Below are 10,117 nucleotides of genomic sequence, written 5' to 3' on the forward strand. Positions count from 1 at the left end.
TGCAGTCGTCAAATTTCATGTATTTGTAAAAATGGTTTCTTCTTCTTTCATGATGTCAAGGCCGCCTCTCGTTAAACTTCCCTGACGATTTTTCTGCTGGGTCGTATTTTTTATTTTACGTGAATTTCCGTAATTTGACACCTCATACGCCCGCATTCCTGTCACCGTTCCTAAAAGAGTAAAAATGCAGAAGCACAGGCTGTTCCCCGGTGGATAGTCATGAACCAGGGGTTGTGGGAGAATTCCCCGCTTATGTTCTCTGAGCTTCACCTATTCTGCCTTCGCCCCTTGTCGAACACCTTAGCTTGTTAGCATGTGTCAATCAAAAGCCGTGCTCTGGGGAAGGGCAAAGTGGAGGAGCCGAAACAGTTATCTCTCTCCCACACACAAGAAGAGCAGAGCCGGGATGTCGATGGAGGGGGGAGGAGATGGTAGAAGGTGTGGGGGGGACGTCACCCTCGTACGGGGTAAAAGGAGCGGGTGAGTGACCTCGGGCCTGCTCTCGCCCCCCCCCCCCCACCACCACCACACCTCTCCAGCTTTCATCCTCTTCATTAAAGGCACATTCCGCCGTATTAGCCCCGCTGTCCTTCTGCCCTTCACCCGCTGCCATTCATTTCAATTCAGCCCTCGTTAAGGCATCATGGAGAGCAGTCGGAGCGGGCCGAGCGGAGCTTCTCATTCAGTTATACAGTTCATTAGAAAGCCGGCCCTCCTCCCAGGTCTGAGACAGGCCATGGGAATAGCTGGTGGCTAATGTGCAGTTTAAACGGGCTGAATATGGAGATTGGTGGAGTTATGGATTACCGTTTCCCGTTAGCCTGCCCTTCACCCACCTCATTGGCTCTTGTGTCTGCTGTGTAGCCTTTTGATACAGTATCACTCAGGTTGGAGTGTGCTCTGTCAGCCAGCATGTTTGTTTGATATTGTTCATGAGCTGTGAAATTGAATTTCCACAGCTGGGCTGATATTGGAAATAATTTCATATCCTGTGCAATATTCTTGCTTGGTTTCCCCTTGTGCTGTGTTTAAGACGTCCATTTTTACTTAATGTGTTTTTCCTCCTTCTTGTCTTGGCGAGTCGACACAGCGACGCTGTTCATTTCGACCGTGTTTACCCCGAAAAGCAGCCTCTTCGTTTGCCCGCACGCCGCCGCAGCCGTGCCCACCGGCTGCCATCTTCTACGCACGACTGTCGCCATGGCAACGGGGCCTCCAGAGCCCACGGAGCTGATGACATCGTCGTGGCAAGAATGAAAGGTTCACATCCCGCTATGGAGAAGAGCGGTGGTAAGCGCTGCAGCCAGTTAGCATGAATACAAACCAATATTCTGTAAGATACACACAGCATTCCCCTGTGGGCTCCCACCTGAAATGAACAGGCTGCATTGTGAATTGGCTTCCTGGTCAGATTCCGGCATCCAAACACCCTCCAAACTCCTCTCGTCGCGCGTCTCCCCAGAGAACGGAAATAAAAAAAAAGTGCCGTGCACTCTGGTGCTAACCCCGAGGCTAGCAGCACGGTTCAGTGGGTTGCGATGTGGCCGGCAACAGCTGAAGTCCGTGACCCCTGGACCCCATCCATCAGGCTTTCAGCGCCAGCCCTGGCCTCTGACACACACAAGACTTCAGCCAAGGACTGGAAGCACGCAACGGGGAACTGCATCAATGTCAGGGAGACACTGGAACCGTACAATAAAATCATATGGAGACACTTTGTCCAACACTCGACATGCATACAGTACAAACCGGCATGCGCGTTAACACAGCCGTGTGGTTGTGCATGTGAGTATATATATAGTTAGAAATGTTCCCAGAGTTCAGAAGCTGCCAAACTTGCGGTTTAGTGTCTGTCATGCACACACTCATATCCGTGTATTTGAAGTTCTTACTCCAACACACTTGGACGCTGTCTCTCCTGACACACAGCGCCACATCCGCAGCGCTCTCCCCTCACACACACACACACACGTTACCAATGTGTGTGTGTGTGTGTGTGTGTGTGTGTGGCAGAGGCTCAGCTGACCGGCTGGCAGCCACTGTGAAATTGGCGGCCTTCTCATGCAGATGCCAGGTGTTTTGCTTGGCAGTGCAGGGGGTGCTGGGGGTGAGCTTGTGTCAGGGGTGTTGGGTTGCCGTGAACGGCAGGGGAAAGGATGGGGTAATATGTCGCGTGGCCCGAGAGCGAGCCCCGCCGGGTCCGAGAGGAATTAGAGACCGCTTCGTTTCCGTACGGGCTTGCAAAAACGCTGCGTGTGATATTGTCTTCTCGTAACTCACAGAAAAACCTATTTTGGTTTAGAGTCTGAAGAGAGAAGAAGAGGAGATTGAAACCACTTGCATATTTGTGTGATACATATGTTAGCTTAGCTTAGCACAAAGACTGGAAACAGTAGGAAGCAGCTAACTTGGCTTTGGCTGAAGTAACAAAATCCGTCTAATGCTCCCTTATCAACATATTATATCTTGTTAGTTTTAATCCATACGAAGATGAAGGTGTGGTCTTTTAGGGAGCCATGTGGTGGACTATTTCTTGGTCGGGTGCAGTCACTTCCTGTAGTCTAAGCTCAGCTTCCTGGTGCCTGGTTCATAACAAACTAAAGTAAACAGACCCTTTAATGCTCATGGAGGAGTCTGCTCGTTGCGTCTGTATTTTTATTTGATTCCTTAAATCGCACGTCCGTCCGTCCGACTGTAACTGTCAGGCGGGTCATTTGACTTCCGGGCCTCGTGTTCATCTCGCAGAGACGGTTCGTTCCAGCGTGGCTCGGACGAGGGCGAAGACAAAGTGGAGCCTCATTGGAAAGTCGCTGTCGCAGCCAGCAGTGTAATCCATCCACGCATTCCTTCCAGAGAATGCCAAACAGCTCGCTGAAAATGAGCTGCGGACCCGACTCCATTAGATCTCCGCTCTGTCTCCAGGCTTTCTATCTTTCACACACACACACACACACACACACCTCACACTGTCGCTGCGAGCGACACACGCACAAACACTCTGCGGCTGCCACCAGCTTCATTAGAGCTAAGAAATGTCCTGCTCGTTAAGGCGAGGCAATTAGTGGCTAATTGAGAAGCTCTCTGCAGTGAAGACAAACTCGTGCTTCTCTTATTCCAGCTCCCCCCCCCCCCCCCCCCACACACACACACACACAAACGTGAGCATTTTGACCAGTTTTTTTTCCGACCTCGAGCTCATTTGCTCGAGTCGATTGAGCTGCAGCCCGAGGGAGCTGAGGAGCAAGACACAGGCAGAAGTTTTTCCTCCTTCTCTGTTGTGCTGCAAGACTCTTTTTGCACAATATTATTATTATATTATTATTATTATAAACGTTCCGGCGTTTGCTGAGACAGCTCAGAGCTTCTTTTTTTTCCTGCAGACACATTGTGATACACAAAGAAAAAGGGCATGATCGGGAGTTTCTCTGAGTCATTTCGGTGCGCCTTCCCCTTCATTATGCCTCCTTTCGAGACATAACAGTCAAACTGCCACAACCGCACACGTTACCAACTGCCTGCCCTTCTCACTCGGCGGCTTGACTTTCCATCCCTCCGTCTGTGTGCTTCTCTCCGCCACACTCCTCTGTCTCCTCTTTCCATTCTGTCACTCCTCCCCCCCCCCCCCCCCCATAATTCTTTGCAGTCCACAGATAAGCTCCATGATAGGGAGGAAATGAGTTTGACACACACACAGCCTGATGAATCTCTTTCACAAGTTGCTTTGGGAGAAAAAAAACTGCAGATAAGACGAATAAAACATAGGAACGGTTTCATGAAAGCATTGACTTTATATTTTGGTTATTCCTGCAGCGATGCTGATCCTGACTTTGTCCGACAGGGGGCCGAGTCCTCGTCGCCCCCCCCGCTGCACTTGTGTGACCTCTTCCCTGGTTTATATGCACATTCCCTGGCACGGCCTCGCACTCACAGTGTACCGTCGCCTTGAGTGATCAACAATCTTTCCCTAACAAAATAAAAGTTCAGCACACACACACACACACACACACACACACACACACACACACGCTTCATGGATTCCCCCTGTAAACATCAGCGATATGTGACCTGCTCGCTCTGACCTCCCTCTGAGAGAGAGTGTTTTTATAACACGCCTTATCTCAGCCCACCCCACTTCAGAGGGAGACGGGCGGGAGGCCGGTGGGGATGGGATCTGAGCCGGGGATTCCCTGTGTGTTTTGCTTAATTCTCCAAGCTAGCACACACACACACACACACACACACACACACGCATTCACAAACCATTTAATCATGCGTTACAGCAGAATAAAGTTGCCTTGTGCGGGGCATTTGCACGGACTATTAGAGGTGAGGGTCTGGCCTCGTGACAGACAAAGGGGCTGCCTTGACTTGATAAGTGACTTATGAAAGACACACACGCACACACACACACACACACACACATGGAGACGCCCTGTATGGGTGAAGGCCTATGGATGTCCGTGAGGGCGAGTCACATCCTCCTCTCGAGTGGAGAGCAAACTGAGCCCTATAGAAGTCTTCTCCTTGTGTGTGTGTGTGTGTGTGTGATATTGTGAACTGGCAAGTGTTTGAGCCCTTTATGCACACTCGTTCTTAAGATAGCAACTCTACAGACGGTGCTCAGGGGGAGCAACCCACAATGCATGAGATTGAAAGAGTGGAACACGACACATACTTTCAAGCAGCTGTTTATGGGGGGCGGGGGGGGGGGGCACTGTGTGATAACGCTTTTAGCTCACACTTCCTCTCTGCTTGCTGCTGCTGGACTCCTAATATTCCAGACGAGCCTCTCGCCAAACAAAACATTGATGCTGGACGATTGTGCAGAAGGCCAGATTGTTAAGGGCCAGTGTCAGTGCCGTCGAACGCAGAGTCAGCGCCCATTTCCGGAAACAGCGGAAACAAAAGGATTTCATTTCATTGCTTCGAAAAAAGGCATCCACGTTATTTTTCTCAGCGCAGTTAATTGTATTGATGTGAATATTACTGATGTCTTACTCCGAACAACCTGTCCGATCTGTCAATCACCAGGAAGCCCCGCCCTAAAGGATGCCCTGCTTTATTGTCTGTTTGGCTCGAAATGGGACCATACTTTACCAAATGGACGTCATGCCGGATTGAAGAAGACTTGGAATTAGCGAGGTAATACATTTAAGAGGGTCATGTTCTCATGCACTGCTTTTTGCCTCCTGATGGAGCAGCTTTCTGCTTTGGCTTCCATTGCAGTGTGACTATTACGAGGGAAAGTTTTAATTGCTTCCTGGCAATGACACAGTGTGTGTGTGTGTGTGTGTGTGTGTGCGTGCGTTCCCAGGCTTCTCGCAGCAACTACGTCAACTTTGTCCGTGAGGTAAGTGATGAAATTTTGACACCAAACAGAAAGCGATTTTTTTTGGCAAACACTCGGGGAATGAAGTCCAGGTTGAAATGAAATCAGATGAACTTCAACTTTCCTCCATTGTGTGGTCTAAAACCAGAAGAACACATGCATATTTGACTGTTGAGAATGCCGCAGTATGCACGTGCTCCCAGTCTCCAGCAGCATCCAGGGCCTCCTCCTCCTCCTCCTCTTCCTCCTCCTCCTCCTCCTCTCCGGTGAGGCATATTGATGCAGTGTGAGGAGGTTAAGCCGTCGGTTTAGTGTCCGGGCGGCCGTGACATTCTGCCTCGCCGGCCTGTAATTGACTCGTCGGTGTGTGTGTCAGATAAACCTCGGCTCACCTGCTCGTGTCGAGGGGGGGGGGGGGGGGGGCGTGATTGACAAGCTACTCTAATACCCTGCAATTTGGAGTACACCGGGGTTTCTTCCACTCTGTTTTCTTGCCATTTCTCTCACTTCTTTAGTTTTCATCTGTCTGCCGCTGTGTTCCTTCTCAGTCCGTCCGTCCCGCTCCCGCCCTCCATCGCTGTCTGTCTTTTCATCTTCCGCGCGGGTCCTACCCGGGCCTTCCTCCTCTTGGATCCGGAGTGTCAGCTCATGTTAGCGGAGCGTAGCGGTGTTAAAGTTACACCGCTCCGTAGAGACCAGCTGGGGGTCTCAGTTACTCTGGAAAGTTCTGCTGCTCATGCTACAGGCATGCCGTTCTGCCTTTGGCTTGGTTTCAGCTGTCGACTCCTGTATGTGTACACACACACACACACACACACACACACGGACTGTATGCCCAGCCTCCCCAGTGAGACTGGACCCCAGTACAGAAGCATTATCTATTTAAGGCCACTAACTCTGCGGATTAGATCTAGATTCAGCCCCATAATGGCGAGTCTGGCACAGCACCCTGCTTCAATTAATGCCTCATAATTCATGAGACATATTAACACCTTCCACTTGAGAGAAGTAATGGTGTAGAATGGTGGTGTCTGAATACCTGTCCAAGTCATAAAGCCGGTTCAATATGAACACATCTGTTGCATTTCGATGTCGATGATGATAATGGAGCTTCAGGAAAATGATGACGTGAGCCTGCTCGGTGCCATTCAGGGGCGATGACACACAGTGGGAATCTATAAAACCAGCTACATGTGAACATTAAAACCAATCTTCACATTCTGTTACACAACATAAACCCCACTTCCACTTCCCAAACACACACACACACACACACACACACACACAGGAAGTTGGGCCATTTGCTATTCGAGTGCTTCGAGCTGCGAATGTTCGAATAATGAGGCGAGCCTGTAAATAATGAAACAAAGGATGTCGTGCATCAATTAAGAGACATTTACCGCCTCGCATCCATCTCGTCTCCATGCGCGTGTGATTTCAGATGTGTTTTCCGTGCGTGGGCTTTTTTTTTTTTCTTTTTGCAAACACGTCCTTCTGAAAACACATTAATCAACTTGTGAAACATCGCAGGCCTCCTCTGATGTGAAAATGAGCCGTCCGGAACCACACACACACACACACACACACACACACGTACGCTTTAATTGCCTTCAAAATGTTTATGTCAAGATGGCGTTGCTAAGATAATGGCTGGGGACTGCCTGGCCCACACTAATGGCATCTCCGTATTTAGCGCTTCACATCAGCAGAGATATCGGCAGAGCCCATCAGATATTTAGTGGCATGCAAAAGGCTTCTATTGTCGGGCTGATATTGTGCTGCTGGATGCTGGCCAATTCATTAAAAACCTTATCGCACCAGAAGGAAATCTAGAGCACAGCGAGGCAGAGCGGGAAGGTTTTTAATAAATACAGCTAATGTGACATTTCCAATACCCTGCTTCTCTGTTTACATGCTGGAATTTCAGTCTTTTAAGCGCCAACATGGTTTGGTCCTGTGCAGCCATCTCCCCATCAAGCACTCCTATCGTTGTTGCTTACACTCCAGACTTCATTAAATCCAGACTTCTTTCTTTACGATCGTCACAAAGATGATCACATGATGCACGCGTCCCAATAGTCATGATAGCGCGTCACAGTTTGAAGCAGGGCCGCTGACACAACACTCTGTGTTTGAAGAGTTGGGAGTGAGAATGTGTTGGACTGCTACATCACTGCAGCAAGGTGAGAAGTCAAACCAGTGGAGGTGGGGTTAGTTGCTTATCACACACCTATGTCCCCCCCCCACACAGGTGTTTCTAGTGTTGGTTACCGCTGCTTGCTTATTAGGACTTACACCTGGGGGGGGGGCAGGTCAGAGTCCCCATCAACTGAGGAGAAAAACAGCAGAATAACAGCAGCTTCACGGTCAGCTCACAGGTACAGCCTGTGCCTGTGCACACGTCTCTCTACTTCCTCCGTTTCACACCCTTACTCGCACACTGGAGAGATTTCCGAGTCTTTTTTCTGCACGTCGCGAAGTGTCACATGAGACAAATCGGACCCAGTGAAAAAAAAAAGATTTTATGCTTTCAATGGACAACGAACAGACAAGAAACATGACTGATGAGCTGTTTTTGCTGTGATCCCGAACAGTCTCCAGACAACATGAATATGGCAACATGAAAAGCAATTCAACATCTCTGCTTTGATCCATCGTTCTCTGTGTAGTTTTGTGTCATCTGACACCTGCCATACATTCTGCTTAAGACTCTAATAAAGTAGTTGCACATGCACTTAATTTGCATTTAATTCGGAAACTTATGAAAGTCCTCTTTAACACCCTTTTACAAATGGATGGAAATAAAGCAGCACTCTATCACACACACTTGCCAACTTTCTCCTCTCTCTCACTCTCCATCACACACACACACACACACACACACACACAGTCCTGATCGAGCGGCTGCAGTAGTGATGACCTTGCTATCGTTTACAGCAGCTGCCAGGTCCATTGTGTACCGTGGATCAGCTCAGTTACCGTCCCCGACCCACCGCCACCAACGCATGCAACGCACTCACACTCACATTTTCTATCACAGTCGCAGAAAATATACAACGTGGAACAGGAGGCTGTGGGATCCGTCTCCTCCATATCTGGGTTGCAGAATAACAAGTGAATGATTTATGAACTGGAGCCCTTTCCCACAGCGGCGGAGGGTTTGAAGTGGAAGTGAAACGACAACAGGCCCAGGCAGATTGTTGTATTTACTCAGCAGGAGCTCCGAGTGTAAACTGAAACTGGCCCACTGTAATGACAGGTCTGCTGCTGTCTTTCATCCCTTCATGGCAGGGATATTAATAATTATGTAATCGCAATCAGGAACAATGATGCAGGGATTTGTCTCGGCGAGGCAGCTTACTTCGAACAACAACACTAATAGTTGAGATGCATCTGTGATCGCAAACAGCCCAATAAGTCAAATCATCGGAAAGGTTTCCAGCAGGCTCCATCCCTGGTCCTCTTCGATTTACCCTTTACGTGCATCCCTTTGGCCAAATGAATCCATCGACTGATATGCAGATGACATCCAATTTCACCGGAGTGCATCGAACAAATCCCGTTAATGCATTTCTGCACTCTGCCAACTGCTCTCCGGCTCCAAACGGACCACGGAGAAGCTGCATTCTGCAGAGGTGTCGTGAAATCCAGAACAAACGTCGATGTTTCTGAACACTCCATATATTCTCTGCGTCTCGACATCTCACGCTGAGTATTTTAATGAACGCCGGCTTATAAAAAGCACTTTTAATTGCCTTTGTGTATGACATTTATAAATAAACCTTCTTTGTCTTGCCTATAAATACATGTTCATTATGCACCTGTCTATCACAGATTAGTGGCTCAGCCGATCGCCTCGTTAATACCCGGCGTCTGGTGGCTATTTCCACGGGAAGACTTTTGGCTGAGCAGCAAGAGACGCATTTTATATGAAATAGAAGAACTGGGGTGTTAGCGTGAGCAGCGATAGCCACCAATACTAGAAAAGTTGAACACAAAAAAAAGTTTGTCAACAGAAAATCCAACAAAACTGCTTGTGGGAAGTGCACAGCAGAAACACATCCATGAATGTCAAAGATGAATCCTTTTAGGGACACTGCACATGTACAGTCCAACACAGTCTGGCCAATGCGCTCAACACATCCATCATCCTGTGACTGAGTGGGCTTTAGCAGCATGGCATCCAGCCTGCTTCCTCTGACCGGCTCCCGTTTTGAAGTTTGTCTCGCTCGGATTGAAAGCATGTTGACCCGGAGCGGGCACGTGAGCCGCTCGCAGCGCTGTGGCCATTATTAATAATGAGCACGAGACGCGAGGTGCTGGCTTAGACCCTTCGACAAACAGGTTTGTGACCCCCTCCGAAAACAATTAGAGGCGATTGTCCTGACCTTTCGGCGGTAACCACCCTGTAGCCTGGGATTGAGAATAATGAGTCTGGCTGTAGTCGTTCGTGTATTGCTGTCAGAGAGCAATTGGATTACAAATGCACTCAATATGGTTCATTGTTGGTATTTTTGTGTGTTGCTGTCAAACGGTGGCGCTGACAGCCCACACAGTGCTGTTGAGAAGACGTTCTGCGTTTACCTTTCTGCGTGTTCTTTGTGTTGCCATGCCGGAGAGTAACTTCCTGTGCAGTCCGACGCCTTCGCATGCAAATTAGAGTCAGGACTGTGTGTATCTCCACGACTCTCTGCATGTTAAGTTCTCTGTGACTTGGCTCATGTCAGCTGGACTTGTTGGCAGGAAGAAGCTCGCACTCAAGCAGGCAACCGTGTCGCTGTCTAAAGA

Source organism: Melanostigma gelatinosum (genome assembly GCF_949748355.1).
Source record: "Melanostigma gelatinosum genome assembly, chromosome: 24".
Taxonomy (NCBI): domain Eukaryota; kingdom Metazoa; phylum Chordata; class Actinopteri; order Perciformes; family Zoarcidae; genus Melanostigma; species Melanostigma gelatinosum.